The sequence below is a fragment of the Neofelis nebulosa genome, chromosome 8, assembly GCF_028018385.1.
Source record: "Neofelis nebulosa isolate mNeoNeb1 chromosome 8, mNeoNeb1.pri, whole genome shotgun sequence".
Taxonomy (NCBI): domain Eukaryota; kingdom Metazoa; phylum Chordata; class Mammalia; order Carnivora; family Felidae; genus Neofelis; species Neofelis nebulosa.
In genome coordinates, this window is record NC_080789.1 from 27,623,819 (window position 1) to 27,638,697 (window position 14,879).

At 41.4% G+C, this 14,879-nt stretch overlaps 2 long non-coding RNA genes across 4 annotated transcripts in view; one reads left to right on the top strand and one right to left on the bottom strand.

The window, feature by feature from the left end:
* Window positions 1–977: 977 nt before the first annotated feature.
* LOC131519099 (uncharacterized) lies at window positions 978–11,214 on the bottom strand. 3 transcript variants are annotated; one of them, XR_009265458.1, is made up of 5 exons: window positions 11,043–11,214; window positions 9,490–9,560; window positions 3,205–3,248; window positions 2,027–2,267; window positions 978–1,117 (listed from the first exon to the last, which is right to left on the bottom strand). It is a non-coding gene; the product is annotated as an uncharacterized LOC131519099 (long non-coding RNA). The 3 variants fall into 3 exon arrangements; XR_009265459.1 differs by having other exon boundaries at window positions 1,677–2,267; XR_009265460.1 differs by lacking the exon at window positions 3,205–3,248.
* Window positions 11,215–12,784: 1,570 nt separating this feature from the next.
* Window positions 12,785–14,879, top strand: part of LOC131519096 (uncharacterized) — a 96,947-nt gene continuing 94,852 nt past the window's right edge. The window contains exon 1 of the long non-coding RNA XR_009265453.1: window positions 12,785–14,736. This is a non-coding gene — a long non-coding RNA (uncharacterized LOC131519096). The remainder of the gene's footprint in view (window positions 14,737–14,879) is intronic.

The following is a 14,879-nucleotide window of genomic DNA, read 5'->3' on the forward strand; positions in this document are numbered from 1 at the left end:
TTCTGGAGCATAGTGACTTCTCAATTAATGTTAGCTATTGTCTAAGCCCAGTGAAGAAGAAATTCTCTGTCTTTCAGAAAACCTAACATTAACCACAGTTTTTTAGCCTGTCCTGATAGATAGATAGTTAGATAGATAGAAAGAAGATAGATAGACAGGTAGATCATAGATGAACTCCTCCAGGAAACCTGAAGAATAAAATTCCATAAGAACACTTCTTGGAACCCTGGAGCCTGGAGCTAAGGCATTGTCTCCTACCAACCACTTTTTTTTTTTTGCCCCCTGGCTTCCTCTCCTCTGCTACTTTCCAAGCCAGGCCACTATGTGTTGAGTTTCCAATTCCTCTCAACATGCTGCTTCCTCCCCACTAGATGGTGGAGAACCCTCTCCTCCAAGGCACTGTTGGTGACAGTGGGGCTAAGTGATATGTCTGGGAGTAGGACATGGGTATAAAGCCTGGGGTAATTCCTTTCTCACTGCATTATGGGGCTGATTCTGTTCACCTTCTCATCCTCACCAAGCAGAAGGCTCACACTTTGTAATCTCTCAGTGACCTCAATCGTTCCCAAATTACATTTGGCCTCTAGAAAGATGAACACATTGTACCTTCTCTGTGGGACTCATTATTTCCATTCTGGAGACTGTCATTTATGAAATTCTGACTTTCTTTCATTTTTTATTTACACTGAGCAAAGCTAAGAATATTGTAATTGTGATGTTTTGAAAATACTTGTCACAAACCAAAGCCAAATGCTGATTAATGTTAAGTGTTTTGAAGAACCAAGCTTTTGGCTCATTAACTGGACTTGAATGGCATTACCCATCAGCTTCAAGTTCTGATAATTGCTCATCACAGATTGGTGCTAATTTAGTAATAATGGTGCTGACCGATTTGTATGTTTTCCCCACATTGAACATATACACACAGAAAGCCTAGGGTGAATGCCAGAGCCTGAGTTAGAAGACCTGGTCCCAGATTTGCCACAGTACCACGTTGGGAAAATCGGCTAAATTTTCTCAGTCTCTATTACCTTAAGTAAAATAAGGAGGTTGATGAGATGATCTTCCATATCCTTCTTCACCAAGATTCTATGGTGTCAGTGTTTTGTAGTTTGGTCTTGAGTTGCAAAATAAACACATATTCATTTCAGGAAAGGCACAAACATTGAGAAAAACTGATACACATGGAATATGAGCAAAGATGTCATTTTACTTCCTTTCTTCTCTGCATCTTTTCTATATTAAGAGGGGAAGAAATGTTCCCTGTTGGGCTTGCAGGATAAGCCCTTAATCAAATGTTACATACCATCTGTTTGAGACAGTATTTGGTAAGTCAAACTTAAGTAGCTATAATCACTGTGGAATCTGAAACTGTTTCCTGTTATCCTGTCTATTTTCTGAAGCAGACAGGAGGTAGTCAGGCTTCTTAAGCTGGCACAAAACAGTAATATTCCAAGGAAGAAAGACACTTGTTTTGAGGCCCATACTTTGAAAGTGCTTATTGAATTTGTCTTTCCATCTCTCTCTAGATATTTTCCCATTATTTACACTGCTTCTCCTCTTCCCCCTCTGTATCAATGTTATCTATGCCCTCATTATGGCTTATTGTCTTCCTCTCTATTCTATTTCTTGGCATAAGCCTTGGGGATTTTGACATACATGTTGATAATTCTTACCCTGGCATTAGAAGAGGACCAGGCCCAGAGATATCAATGCTGGCTCAAGGTCATGTTGCGGGCTCACGCCAGAGGATGATAGATGGTCATGAAGATTAATTCAGACAATACATATTAAGGGCCTTATGGAGTATGGGCCCACGAGATGCCCCCCAACAGGTGTTAGAATCAAGGAAGTACAGAGCTTAGTATGGCTGCCTGTTCTGCTGTCTATAACTATTAGCCCTGGTGATTTATTTTTTGAGTTTAAAGACTATGAAAATAATTTCAAAGCTGCCCTAGTTTTCCTTCCAAAACATTTTCTTAAAGGTCCCCTTTCTCTTCTACTGCCTGGGTAACATGTAACACACCACATTTTTCTATTTGAAAGGCTGGAGTCATTCTCTGGAGCCATCAGCCGATTCCCGCAGGTTGCAGAGGTGGTGACAGCCAAGCAAATGGTGGAGATCATCTTGAGCTCACCACTGGTCCAAGTCCATGGGGTTGGATTACTTGGATATGGGCACCCCCATATATGAAATGCCTTCCTGGATATTAAGTGTCATGTAAACACAGCTCCTTCACTGCTGCCCCGTGAGTGTCTGTTGTCACCTGTCAGAAAGCAGTGCCGCTTTTTACTGGATGTGGAGACAAGACACCACATATTCCTGGAGCCTTTGAACTTCTTAAGTTCTGATCCTGGACAGCAGTGGTGCTACAATATCTGTAATTACCAAAGAACACTGATGGGAGGATGGGGGATTGTTGATAAAGGCTTGGGGTCTTTGGAGGTAGAGATTGCCCAAAGGTCTTGCCCAAAGGATAGAGCCTGATGGTCTGGTCTTCTGTACAAGTGCTTCTGTGTGTATGGGGAGAGCTACCCTCTATGCTAGTGCCTGCTCCAAGGCTGTGTCACTTCTACTTAAAAACCAGCTTACAAGGGGGATGCTAGGAAGACGTGCTAACCCTCCCTTCAAAGATGAGAACGCTGAAGTCAAGGATCTAGCCCAAGGTCACCCTGCAAAGTCTTATTGGAGGCAGACATGGAATCTGAGCCTCCACTTGGGATCTAGATCTCATTGCTATTGCAGCGTGCTGTGGCCGAAGTTACATGGTGAGGCATTTAAACCTGAGAGCCAAGTTCTGGGTTTAGGTTACGCCTTTCTATTCTTTAACTTGGCCTCCTGCTGCTGGGTCAGAGCAGCTCCTTGTTCTAACCTGTTGGTGTTTCCTTAGACTGAAGAGAGTTACCATACTTCCTGGTCCTGACCTCCAATAGGAAAGGGTGGGACCTCATACCAACACGTGGATCATACTCAAATGAAGTGATTGCTCTAAACTGTGAGAGCAGGGAGTTGAAGTCTTTGTCTTTGAATCCTATCAAGCAGAACTGGTCTTTAATGCATGATTTGCAATAATGGGGGTGATTCAGACAACCGTCCCCTCTCATGGGACCCTGCTAGGGAGGCAGCAAGAGGCTAGGACCTGAACTTTGAGGGCAGGGTATACTGATTCAAGTCCAGACTCTGTTGTTTTCTGGCTGTGTTACCTTGAGCAAGTAGCTTAATCTCTCTGTAGCTCAATTCCCAGGGTCTGTAAAATGGGTAAAAGAATTCCTTAGGATGACATCATCTTTACAAAGTCCCTGTTACATAAAGAATATTCAGGAAATATTGGTTTCTTCACTCCTCCTCAGCCCACACACATGTTGAATCCAGTAGTTGTATTTTGAAGATCACATTAAAAGAATAAATGTTATGCTTCGTAAGCTAAGTGGCTCAAGAGCTAGCAAAAATTAGGTGTTTGATGTTAGTAGCCATGCGACAAACCAAGTATAGATTTCCTGTTAAATGGGCTTGAAATACATTAATGAGAGAATATTTATGCTCCTTGGATGGAAGGACAGTACAATATTTGTGTCTTCATAGGCTGTGTGTTGCAAATGAATGGAACTCTCATTCTTCTTACACTACTGGGGTATTTGATCCCAAAGTGGGGAGCGGGGGGGGGGGGACTCTTTATGTGAAAACATATGACTGCATGTCATACCCTGCAATTTTAGTTACTGATAACTGAAAGTGAAGTACAGCTTTTTACATAGGAGTTTTATGATAAAGGATTAAGAAATAAAAAAATAATTAACCACAGGACAGATTTTTCCTTTTAAATGTAATCAGTTTGAAATGATGACTGCAATACTTTTTTTAAAAATTGAGATCATTGCATTTGACTACATTTCTCTTTTGTTCCCTCGCCAAATCAAAAAGCAGATCTGTCCTCCCCACTTTGTGGACCACAGTTAAATTTAATTAAAATCCCTCTATTTGTACCACACTAAGATTGGCAGTGGTCAAGAGAGGCAGATACTAAGCTATGTGGCTAGTCTTGCCCTCAAAGAATTTACACTCTGGTCAATCTTCAGATGGGTAATAGCAGCCTCCCCGACCCCCTCCAAAACCCTGCCAGAATAACCAAAGGGAAGTAGGCTATTCTCTCTCTCTGTCTAAATGAGAAGCCAGCTAATGTTCAACCTAAAGTAGAATCCTAGATTATTGAAACTAACAAGTTTTTGGGGGTACCTAGGTGGCTCAGTTGGTTGAGAGACTGACTTCGGCTCAGGTCATGATCTCATGGTTTTTAAGTTCGAGCCCTGCATCAGGCTTTGTGCTGACAGCTCAGAGCCTGGAGCCTGCTTCTGATTCTGTGTCTCCCTCTCTCTCTGCCCCTCCCTCACTCATGCTCTGCCTCTCTCTGTCTCAGAAATAAATAAACATTAAAAAAATTAAAAAAAAAGAAAATAACAAGTTTTTTCTCCCAAAAGTCAGAAAAAGAAATAAAGGTGTTAATCATTATTATTTTTAAGGTTGTACATTAAGGAAAAGTAGCTTAAATTCTAAATGATTATATGTATTTCAAGTAGAAAATCTAGTAAATTTTCATTTCTTTATCTACTGGAAAAGTAGGATGCCTCTTGTAGGCTATGACATTCCAAGTTCTCATTTGTATACTGGTAGGCACAATGCCCTTGTAGTTCTGTATGTGCAAGGTGATAGTGTGCCCATCAGTTGTGTTGATGAGTATATTAAACATCATCTGGGTTTATACAAGTAACAGGCATTCATTCCAGCCATGCTTCTAGCTTATGTTAACAAAGTGTTTCATAAGATAGGAAAAGGATGTTCCTAATGTGCTGTCAACAGGGCATGAACTCCTAAGTTGTATTTTTTTATTTATTTACATATTCATTCAATTGTTCATTTATTCACTCATTCAACCAAGATGTATGTAATACTATGTTCCAAGTCCTATACTACATGCTGAACTTCAGAGATCATGTGATCCCATGGCCATCTTAGATGAACTAACAGTTTCCTTGACCTGTGGTGCATAGATTTTCAGTGGGTCTGAGGTTGGACTTTAGGGGATCAAGAAATCCCTTGAAATTAAATGCAATCATTAGTCTAAATTTTTGTATGTAAATTTTTCTGAGACAACAACCCAAATCTTCCATCAGATTATCAAAAGAATCAAGATCCCAAAAGGTTAAGGAGCATCTGGCCTGGAAGGGAAGAAAACTCAGCTCTGGCTTCAAAAGACAGCCATTCAGAAGACTGTAACCCTGCCTGGAGCCCAGGTAGCACTTCAAACATGTTCCCCACTCTGGTGCTCCACCATCAATGTGTCTCCAGCTCCGAGTCTCTCTCTTCTTGCTCCTAAGTTACTCTTTCCTTATATCTTCACTTTGAATTTCTGATAAGGGGCATTTGATCAGCCCTGTAAATTCCCATTGTTTCTGGTGGGGGCAGAGCCTTCTTGCCAGGACACCTCAAAGCTTTTTGGCTGCCCATTGACTGCTTTTGGGTCAAGCACCAATCTAGCTCTAATCAGTTATGCCAGATTGAGGGGAAGTGTCACTGGGAACAGATCCTGGCCGCTGCTCTTGTTTACGAATCCTCCTGGGAGAGTCTGTAGGTGAGGATGTTTCCTGAGAAGTTACATACAGATGGGACAGTCCCCACTCTCGAGTATGGATGGATGGATTTAGGAAAATAAATTGGACTAAGCTATCCACTAACTTGCCAGATCCCTCTCAGGACAGGTTAGTCAGATAACTGGTCGTATGTAGAACTGTTATTTGCCTATTTAGAACCTGAAACTTTGGCCTTATTAGTCTTAGCTCAACCCAACTAACTGGTAATTGTGATTATGAAAAGCACAGACACTAGCACAAAGTGTCTTTATTTCTGGGCCGCCATAAACTCTTACTTGTCCCAAGTCAGGTACCAGGAATCTAGAGACAAGTAAGACTTGCAACCTGTGCCTGTGGAGATCACATAGGAATAGAAGTTATATTGTTTGATATAAATAGCTGAATCAACATGGCAATGGGCTGGGGGCCAGGAGGCCAGAGTTCTGGTGCCCAACTCTGCCACTTACTGGTTGCATAAGCTTGGCTCCATTATTTGAGGGCTCTGAACCATATTTATTTTAAAATGGGGATAGTAAAACCCACTCTGCTTGGCTCTGTGGCTGTCAGAGGGACTAAATAAGATAATACATATGAAAATACTTTATTTTAAATTGCTAAAGCAAAACAAGGCTTTAAAAAATTACTGCTTTAGTTTTGGGTATTATTGGCAGAACCGAACCATTCATTACTGGCGCCATGTTAGTTCCTATCATTAAATACATTCTTTGTCCTCTCAAGGTCTTTGTGAATAAGTTGAAAAGAAATCTGATCACGCTGGAAACATGCGTATTTTAGTGGTATGCATTTGGTTTCAAAGAACATCTGATAAAGGCTTTAAAAGTTTAAAAGTACAAACTGAATATTAAAAGCACCAGTTAAAAGTTAATGAAGCAAGGCCCATCAGGTAAGAGAACCCATTTACTGAGGGTGAGACAGTGCCTCTGTCTTTTGCAAGAATTTTCTCTCAGAACTATGGTAGAAATTTCCAAAGGAATTGATTGGCATAGTGCCTAAAGTCTTATTAAAGCTACACAAGACTTTCAACCATGGGCACCCAACGTTTCAGACTGATTATGATTTTAAGTGATTTATCCATGGTGAGTAAAGTATATGACCAAAAGTTCCTTTTCTGATTTCAGTCTGGTAGGATGAGTCTATGAGTTGCTCACTCACATAGTAAAGTAATAAGGGCTTTCTTCTGAGGTCTTTTGGTTCTCTGCATGTCTCTAGTACTGTCTGGGCCATTAAAGGCTTGAATTGTTTATGTTCTTGAGTATTACTGAACTCTCTGTCTCCAGGCTCCCCAGTAGGAGTGTAAGATCCTTGGAAACAGGAACTGTGTTATATTCCTAAAAATGCCTATACGAATGTAACGAATATCACATTGAGAAAGCAAAAGCCATATCGAGCAGAACTCTGAAGAGGTGATAGTTATCTATTTTTGCCCTTTCTGAGTTCCAGAGTCTTATTGATAACAGTCAGGTATGGTTTGCTGGATCAGGTGTCTATATGTAGCACTTAAAATGGTTCCTTGGACTTGGCTTTCATGAAACCAACAAAAGGATATGTTAAAAATGACTAAGTCTGCCCATTGAAGTGAAGATCACATATAGTTTACTAATCATATTTAGAAGCAAGGAACTAAAAAATACCTATAGTGGTGTTCACCCCTTAAGTAAGAAACTGGCAGACATGTTCAACCACCATCGTGGTTTAAAAAGTTGGGCTCTAGAGTCAAGAAGGCTTGAGTTTGAATCTTAGGTCCACCACTAATTAGCTGTGACCTTGATCAACTTACTTAATTCTTCTAAGACTGTTTTGCCCTCAGCAAATGGGGATGATGATAATACGTCCTTGATAGGGGCTGTTGGGATGATTAGATGAGGTGATCTATGTTAAAGTACTCCGTGGATGGGGCGCCTGGGTGGCTCAGTCGGTTAAGCGTCCGACTTCGGCTCAGGTCATGATCTCACGGTCCGTGAGTTCGAGCCCCGCGTCGGGCTCTGTGCTGACCACTCAGAGCCTGGAGCCTGTTTCAGATTCTGTTTCTCCCTCTCTCTCTGCCCCTCCCCTCTTCATGCTCTGTCTCTCTCTGTCTCAAAAATAAATAAACGTTAAAAAAAAAAATACTTTATAAAGTACTCCGTGGAGTGCCTGGCACATAAGGCATGACCAAGGCCTGGTAGCCATCCCCATTAGCCAAAAGCCAGAACTTTTGCACTGCTCCAGGCTGCAGCCCATTCCGTGTGCCTCTAACTATCCTTATCTCAAGGTCTTCTGCTCTTGCTTCTTGCTTTATGAGTCACCACAAATTGTTCTTCTCTTTGTCTTTGAACCCTGGGAATGGCTGCATGATGAAGGTTCCTGCCCGTATTCTGAGAGTCAGGCCTGTCTCATCTAGTGGCTGTATGCAGGGTTAGTGTGAGTGTGCAAGCCATAGTGATTGGAGGAGGGCTTAAACCCCTGTAGGCCAAAAGGAGTCACTTTTCACTGGGGATGTAAACTGAAAACAGATTTCCCATCATCTCAGGGCTCATGATGCATAGTACCATTAAATAGCCCAGCAGCAGAGGCTCTGGACATTATAGTTTAATCACTTCATGCCCAAAGCCATATGGCAGAAGGCAACTGGATACTGAAAGTGCTCCATTAAACGACTGCCTTTTAATTTAACAATCATTAGCAGCACATAGATACTGACTTCAAGTATGGGCTTAGGGGTGAAATCTGGAATGCTCTTTGAAGCTCTTTACTTTGGAGGTAGACCTCTGTTTCAATTGACATCTTAGCGTGCTTTTGGCATTAAGGATCATTTACTTCATAAAAACAGTGGTTTCTTATTGGGCTAGTGTGCCAGTGCTGCAGCTGGATGTCAGAATCCCACTGTGGGCTCTGAGGTGAGTGCCAGATCTGGCTAGTTTGGCCAGGGAGGATGTTAAGAGAGGGAATGTGAGTCATCCTAGGTTAGCTTATAATGGAGTAAGACAGCTCTGCTGTGGGAAGAGCCTTGTCCCCAGGAACACGGTATCTTACCTACAGCTGCTGAACTAGAGGAATGTGGAACTCTCTTTTTATGAATTGATGTGTGTTCTTTGCTGAGGTTCCAGACTTCTCCCAGTCTCCCTCAGCTTTCTTTCCAAGCACTGTTGGCACACTGAGGGCTTCTCAATTCAGGTCAAGGAATCACAGTTACATCTTGTCCACTAGGTTAGTGTTACAAATGTGTCAGCTAATCAGAACCCTCAAGCTTGGAGGATTGATGATGGTCTCTGAGAATTTTAACATAGTTTAAAATTTTAATACAGTTTGTAATGTTGCCAGATGGTTCCCAAATGGTCTCAATAAACTGAAAGTCCCTTGAGAGTGGGGACTGCCTGGCGGGTGTGTGTCTGCCCCATCTAGCCAATGTCTGACCCACAATACATGCCTTATGAACAAGGGAATGGACGGATGAAGCATCTGGAATGGGCTAAGGAAGGTACCATAGTTTACATTTGATGGAAGCAGCAGCATGGAAAGGAAGGAGGTGGCTTGCTAGAAGGACAATAAATACCAACAAAACCACATGGAAGGATTAAGGGAAGGTGAGAAGACAGTGAAGCCAACATAAGCATAAGAGTGTGGTAAAACAGAAACTCACAACTAAAGACTGAGAGACAAAGTTCCCTTCTACACAAAAAGTTAAGTCTATTCTTTGTATTAAAGAAATTCTCTAACATCACCGACATTCCTTTCTCCAGTCAAAATGCTTTTGTCTCTGTTTCAAAATAGTCCCATCATTTCTATACTATATTTTAGCACATTTTTATCTTTTTGTGAAGTCAGTGGGCGAGAAAAATGTTCTTTCCAGAGAAAAGTACTCACCTTTCCTCATCAGTTCATTAAAAGCAGGATTTCCAAAGGGTCATATCCAGACCATCCCACAATAGATTGCCCTGGAAGCAGATGAAGGTGTAGGTGAATTCAGGCCCTGAGCCCCACAAGCTGTAAAGTTCCTATAAATATGCCACCACATTCTAATAAAGTCTCTGTGTTTTCCTAGGATTGAGGACAGCATATATTTCCTCTTTGCTTTCAGCAGCTTCTCTAAGAACAGAAGAGGAATTAAGCCTCAATACATTGATGGTGGCTACTGAAGATTTAGTTTCAAACCATCAGTTACTCCCAGGCCCACCTGACAAGTATTAAGTGAAGCCATCATGCAAAGTTATAATTAGAGATTGAAAATGCTGACCAGGAAGCTCACAGGGCCTTTCAAAATGCTCCCAGGAGCTTGCTCAATTTCAAAATGCTATTGGGACAACACAATTAAAGTCAACAATTGGGGGCTGGGGGGGGGGGGGTGGTGACTCTAAGAATTTCAGAGTGGGAGAAGGGAGGTAACCAGAAGTAATTTTTATTAGAAACTTGACTGCTCTCCCCCCCTCCCGCATTCCCCCCAGCTTTCCTGTAAGACCATCAATGGAACCACTACAGCATCAGGGGGAAAGACATCCAGATTCTTTCTCTATCGGACCTTTTAGGATGCAGAGTTAAGAAGCTGAATTCTACCCTGAGAAGGAGCAGAAGACTAGTACCCATATGGGAGCTGTTTCATGGTGTAAAGAATTGAAAAGCAGGCCCTAAGCACATGCCTAAATACATGTAGAAAATTTGCTACAACTTAATGAGGTGGTATGGTTTTCTTTTCTGTCACCCTGAATGAGAGGCCTGTGACTTTCAGCACAGTACGTCTCTAATGTAGCACAAATGCTTATAGAGGACAGACTGTGTGCCAGGAATCATAATGGTGTGGGGACACAAAGACTGGCCTTGCCCTCAAGGAATCACAATCTAATGGGAGGAGAAAGACAAGTAAATAGGAACAAAGACTGAGGTGGATATAAGGTGATTGGGATCGGAGGAAATGGGCAGGTACAGGGAGGTAAAAAGAGATGTTTCTGTGTGTGTAGAAAGTGACTAGCTGTTTGGTGCATCCAAGATGGTGGTGCAGGTTAGGTCAGGAGCTCCTGATCTGGATGGTAAGGTTAAGCAGAGTGTCAGTATATGAAGGTACTGAAAAGAAAACCAGCTTCCCTTTAGTTCAGTGGCGCCCACAAGTGGTAATGACAAAAAGCCAGGAAAGCTTAAATAATTGACTTCTAACATGTACATTTCGCTGACAGAAGTGATGGTGAACAATTTGGTCTGGTTAAGTAAGACATAGGACCCCCCCCCACCCCCCCGCCCCAGCCACCACCACCACATTGCAATGCTGGAGCAGAGAAAAGCCAAAGCCAACATAAAGCTCTTGACTTTACACTCTGGAGTTTACAGTGAGGATCAATTGGCAACAAGATTTTCAAAAGGTTAGCTCTATGATAGCAACACCATCGAAATGAACCTGAAATAATACATGAGTCAAGTGTAGCCCTTACCCTCCCTGCAAGAGACCTGTACATGCCTTGTCTCCTAATTCTTCATTCAGAGCACAGAGCCAGGATTAGGAGTGCTTTGTATAGACTGTGTTGGGAAGAATGGTGGCGCTCAATGGAGAAAGAGTGCAGTGATCAACTAATGATGTCTGCCAATGGTGTGAGAAGGAGTGGGAGGCAGCATATGAGCTATGGATTTCCCAGTCCTGGACTAGTGCAGATGCTTAGACAGCTGTCTGTGATGTAACTATAGCACATAAAGCTAAAACTCATTCCATTGTAACACTTCTGGCATGAGATAATAGTGGTTTTGGTGACATATGTAGAGAATTTTCAGTCTTTACCAATACTTTTCAACTATGACAGACACACTTTGGTAGATGTTAATAGTCTTGAGCTTAGATACACTCCACTGCAGAACAGAGATGATTTATTTGTACTGTTCATATCCTGGAGTATGCATCTTTCAAGACTTTTATATTTCCTATCTCCTGGTTTGATACTCAGCAGATGTCCTCCTTGTTGCTAATCTGATTTTTTGCTTCTGGAAAAGGAAGGATCCTGGTTAATAGAAACCAACATTATTGTTGTGGGAAAGCTATTTCTCCAGTGAGGATAACAATAGTATCTCTTCGATAATAAGTTCGCATTTGAGATTACATGCCAGTTCATTTTAAGTGTAAATTGAAGAGGGAGTGATTGCTCTTGGGAGTTTGGTTAATTAAGTTTGTCAGTTTGGTTACCCCACCAGGGGACTCCCACCCCAAGAATACTTTCTCCCATAGAGCTCTAACTTCAACATTCATAGAGGTTAGCTGGCTTGCTTGTTGGTGATTGAAAGTTGATCAGTGTTCTCAACAGCTTTTGATAACAAAGCTGGTCACCACCACTCTTAATAGTAGATGATCCTATAGCTGGTGTCAAAGATGATTCAGTTACACTGATATTATATCTTTTTTGATAGCATATTTTTAGTTCATAAAGTTTTTGGGGTTAAAGATGTGATTGCAGGAAGAGTCAGGTTTGGGGCAACGCCAAAATTTTGTTATTAGTAAATTTTCATAGCCCCTCAGAAGCATGTTTATTTTTTTATTTTTAAATGTTCATTTATTTTTGAGAAAGAGAGAGAGCGTGCACACATGTGCTCGCTCTAGTGGGGGAGGGACAGAGAGAGAGAAACACAGAATCTGAAGCAGGCTCCAGGCTCCGAGCTGTCAGTACAGAGCCGACGCGGGGCTCAAACCCACAAACTCTGAGATCATGACATGAGCCAAAGTCAGATGCTTAACCAACTGAACCACCTAGGCTCCCCTCAAAAACATTTTTAATGAGTAAACATTATTATTAATGTTAGAGATTAATTACCTTCTGTGTTTAGCAGCATAGTAAATAAAATGAAGCATAAGACAAATACTTCATATTCCAGAGTATATAATCTAGTTGGGTACAGAAAATATGAAAATAATAGTAATAATACTAGATAGTATATACTTTATTACAATATAATTAAATATGTTTGTTGGAGCTTTCAAGAGCCAATTGCTACATTTTCCAAAATTCTGTTCAGCTGGTTACTAAACATAGGCATTATTAAAAATTAACTTATATAAACTTCTAATAAGCTTATAGAAACTTATAGGAACTTTCTAATAAAAGAAACTATCTTAAAAACAAAGGAGTTAATAGTAAAAGTCTTCACTTCCTAATCATTTTACCACATTTTACTATTTACTCTTGAAGTTATGTCTACTATATCTGTACCACTGTGCACCTATTACAACTACGTTTAGTGACATCCTGTTGATGGCTCGAAATCAGCCATGGTGGGAGTATTTGCTCCACCAAAATGGACAAAACCACACTCCCTCCCTGTACCCCCAGCCAGTTGCGAACATCTTCCTGCCCAGCACTGTATGTAAACATTGAATAGGAAGAGTAATACTATCACTAGTCACTGAAGGGTAACTCAGGGTTAGGAAGCCAGGGAGGTAAACATTTTAAGTTGGCTTTGAAGCAAACTTATTTTTAGTGGGCCAGGACCACCCTTGGGGACATTTAGAACGAGGACACATCACAGAATGCCCACATGTCCCTTAACGCTTCCATACAGGTGAAATCAGGTTAACATGAATATTAAAAGCCTCTGTGAAGGTGGAACAAAGTAAATTTAAAAAGTAACAGGAAGCCTAAGGGCATGCGTATGGGTGTGTGAGTGTGAGGTACATAGAACAATCTTGCTCACTGTGGCTGAGAGGTCATAAGGCAGTTGAGTAACTAGGGTGATGGCCTGTGAGGAGCTAAAGGCCTTTCCGCGCTGAAGGCCCAGGGACAAGGTGTTCCTTTGATCTTGCTGTATAACTGTAAGAGAAAAAAGAAATTGAAATTTTAAAAATGGGAAAGGTAGGTTAATAGAGAGGGTGTATCTAGGTGGTTCCCAGAAGTGGAGGAGGGACAGTCTTTGAACTAGCACGTAGATCATTGAACTCTTCTACCCCCAATCTTTGAAGACCTCTTAAAAGCCTCCTGGGAGAGAACGGGGACAGTTACAGACTTTTAACCAAAGGAATTTTTTCTTGATGTTAAAAAAGAAAAAAAAAAAAAGCTTAAGAAAAATAAACAGAGAGCAACAATGGCAGAAATAAGGTGACAATGGCAAGCATTAAGGAGTTTGGGAAAGGAAAAAAAAAAAGAGAAAAGCTTAAACTTTTAATAAGTGGCCAAAGTGCAAAGTGTAGGCCAGTGTGAGGCATAGCCCTGAGAGGACCGTCATGGATCATAAGAAGGGGGAGACAGAGGGAGAGGAGGACTCCTAGTACACAGACAAGATCCATTTGCCACTTGGGGCAGGAGCCGATGTCAAGCGAGGAGAGGCTGTCGATTGCATGAGATCCTCATCTGAAGGATACAGATACCATATTTCATCGATGCTGAAGTACCCATTTTCTTACAATTCAACAACTTTGAGATCAGGATGCATCATACAGTGGATGGTATCAAAGTCACTATTGGTCAGTGACAGACATGATGATGGTTGTGGTGGAACATGTGGAAACTTGGCATAGATATTCATATCATGGCCCTGCGTTGCTTAACAAATACATATTTGTATCAAATAAACGTAACATAACAGAAGATGAAGCTCTCTAATAAGTAAACATGGCGTTGAGCTTTGTTGGTGTTTTTTTTTTCCCTCCATGACTCGTTAAATAATGGGATGTCTTATGATCAGTGGTACCTTATATTCAGTGAAGGACCAGTTAATTCATCCAAATTAACTGTTTGTAAATTTGGGTTCCATTTACACACAGTTCAGTCTTTTCACTGAGCACTTCTGTTGAACATGAAATGTGTGAGTTAGATTGATCAAAATGATCACCCAGAAGTCACTATTCTGTGTTCTTAATTGGCCAGCCATTTACTAAATTCGGTTGTTCATTTACCATGATGCGTGTCCAAACAGGGACTGTTTTGGCTTGGTACTATTGGATCCTGAAGGTTATAATTACATGTAGATAGGTGAGTTTAAGGGCTTTTTTCTTAGCATCAAAGAATGAAGCCACCCTCTCATCTGTCTTCTTCGTGGCAGTGAATTGCTAGTCACTACATCAGACCAGTGGCCTCCTCCAACATAGGCGGCTGAGAGAAATCACCTGCATTTGGTACCCTCTCCGAAATGGCTCGTCAAGCACAGCGAATGGTATGCATAAAGGTCATCAGAAAGTGAACACTGCGTTCGGGAGATTTGGGACCATCACTTGGAGTGAATTGGGTTTGTGTGGGAGAAGAGTTACCGGTAAAGATGGTGGGTTAGACTACAACTGTGTACGGGGACAGATGGGG